Source organism: Ailuropoda melanoleuca, chromosome 3 (assembly GCF_002007445.2).
Source record: "Ailuropoda melanoleuca isolate Jingjing chromosome 3, ASM200744v2, whole genome shotgun sequence".
NCBI classification, from domain to species: Eukaryota; Metazoa; Chordata; class Mammalia; order Carnivora; family Ursidae; genus Ailuropoda; species Ailuropoda melanoleuca.
Genome location: NC_048220.1, coordinates 98,103,466 through 98,106,275, shown reverse-complemented (window position 1 = coordinate 98,106,275; position 2,810 = coordinate 98,103,466).

The window sequence follows — 2,810 nt, the reverse complement described above, 5'->3', positions numbered from 1 at the left end:
TGGTTTTTTAAAATGTCAAAATTAAGTGGCTGGGCTGGAAGATCAATAATATTCTTCTCAACTCTGAAATTTTCTTGTGTGCTCTATTCCATTTGTAAAGGGCCAAGTTTGTTTTGTTTTGTTTTGATAGTACCTGAAATGTTAGGGTTCCCATTCCAGCTTAACTCAGTTATGAGTATGGGAAAAGCCTGATGGGTCAGTTTCCCTAGAGAAGAATCAATTGTGGCCTGCCTGCTCCAGGAATCAGACATCTTGCTCCCATGCTGGGCTTGGGTAACTTTCACCTGCCTCTTATCTATTCCTTTTATGTCCTTCATTATTTTGGGGGGGGGGACCACCTCCCCCTCAGTCTCATTTCATGTGCTATAGTCAGGCTGACCCTGCACCTCCCACCCCCACCTACCAGGTTTAACCAGTTGGAATATTCTACACCCTCAGGCTACAGTGTTTGGCTCAAGAATGAGAATTTAGGGGCGCCTGGGTGGCACAGCGGTTAAGCGTCTGCCTTCGGCTCAGGGCGTGATCCCAGCATTATGGGATCGAAGCCCCACATCAGGCTCCTCTGCTATGAGCCTGCTTCTTCCTCTCCCACTCCCCCTGCTTGTGTTCCCTCTCTCGCGGGCTGTCTCTGTCTCTGTCAAATAAATAAAAAATCTTAAAAAAAAAAAAAGAATGAGAATTTAAATCAACACAGCTTGATGAGACTCGGACTCAGGATTTTTGCCAAAATAAACGGGAATGAGGCTCTCTCTTTCTGCAGGAGTCACTAAACTACATGAATATGGCTTGGAGTTTCAGATGGCCATCAGCTCTTGAGGGGAGGCTGGACCTGAGAATGAAGCCAACACAGAGGAAAACAAGACTGAAAAGTAGACAGAGACGAATTCCAGGTGATACCAGTTGACTACGTGGATCAAGCCATACCTGAAGGTATGGGTGAGGATGGGTGGGGATAATAGGAGTACAGAAAAGTAGTTACGGAAAAGCAGAATAAAGTGGTCCTGTCTTCCTATCGTCATCCTATCATCCCCACCCATCCCTGGACCCACTGGGAGAAAAGCAAATAGACTTACAGCCCCAAGGAGGTAGCTGATCGAGACTTAGCTGGAGTCTTCAGTTCAATGGCCAATGAATTCTCCCCTTTTGCAAAAGTTTGTTTTAATTGCATTTTTTGTCATTTGCAATGAAAAATGACCCAACTAACACAGACACCTTATTACAGGTCTATGTGCGGGGGGGGGGGCGGGGAGAAAGAACATCCACAATGTAATGAGCCAATACAGTGAGCAATAGCATGCAATCTATTGGGTTTGGATAATCCGACCAGCAGCAGAGAGCAGGCTTTAGCCATACTATGTTGTTAGAACTGAAATCCACTGACCAGTGTATGTCTGATCCGTTTCAGTCATAGAGGCAATATGGTGAGGTGGGAGTTGGCAAAGCAAGAGTCCTCAATTCTGAAAAGTTTACGAAGACAAATTCCTGGGATTTCCCCAGATCGACTGATTCAGAACCTGGGAGTAGAGGCCTGAGATCTGCTTTCTTAAAAGATTCCCACGGTACACATTGAAGTTTGAGATCCACTGTCACAGTAATGAGAGCTCAGACTTTGAAATTAGAAGGTCTGGATTTGAATATGGCCTCGACCGCTGACTACCTGTCTGATGTTGGGCTAGTAACTTAACCTCCTTTCAACCTCAGTTTTCTTATCAGTAAAATGGGAATAATAACGCCTCATAGAGTTGCGAGGATAAATGAGGTAATATGTGCATAGAAAGCACTTAAACCAGTGTTTGTATATAACACGTGTCCAGGTATTGTTAGTATTAAAATCTAAAACTCTAATAGAGGGGCGCGTTCCTGAGCAGTCTCACAAGGACAGGTACACATCATGGGGGAACTGTGGTGCTCCCCAGGGTACAGGACACAGCACGTATAGTGGTTAAGATTGGAGGTTCTTGAGTCAGAGTGCCTGAATCAAATTCTGCTTCTGCCCTTTACCAGCTGTGTGATCTCCTATTGACTGCTTTGTGCCTCAGTTTTCTCATCTGTAAAATGAGATTAAGAGTGGTACTTAACTCACAGCATTTTGGTAATGATTAAATAAGAGAACGAACGCAAAGGACTGAAACAACACTTACTAGTTTTCCCCTTTTCTAATTACAGTAATGCTTCTCCCATATGCTTCACATCCACGTTGCCTTCTTCCTCTGGGACCCTCTCCCACTGGCTCTTGCCTCTGTTATTGGATGAAAAAATGAGACTCAGAACGAGAGTCTCCCACTCCTAGCTCTTGATTTGAGCGGAAACCCCTTAAAGAGGGCTCCAGCTGGGGAGTGGTCGAGGCATCTGCTTTGTGCTGTGGGGGCCTGGTTCCTGGACTGACAACCTGCAGGTTAGGAGAAATGTCTGGAACTTCAGACTGACATTTGCAAAGCGTCAAAGCCCTGGGCATTTCCTCTCTGATCAAGCCCTAGGAAACCTCAGGGCCCCATGTATTCATTAAGCAAACGCAGAACAAGCTGCCGTCTTCGCGCTGTAAGTCATTCTGATGGATGTAGCACTCTGGTCCTGCCTGCAAGATCCGTGCAGGTATGGGACATTCAAAGATCTGTTCGATACAACTTTTTGATGAAAAAAAAAATCTAGCCAGCCGTATAATGAGAACACAATGGCAGGAGCAAAATGATTATTCGGCTGTGCCATGAAAGTGCTTGGAAGAGTTGGAAGAAATGTCTAAACCTGAAATCCTGGTTGGGCCTCATCTTCCTCACCTGTTAAATAAGAAGATGATCTTTAATGTTTTTTTA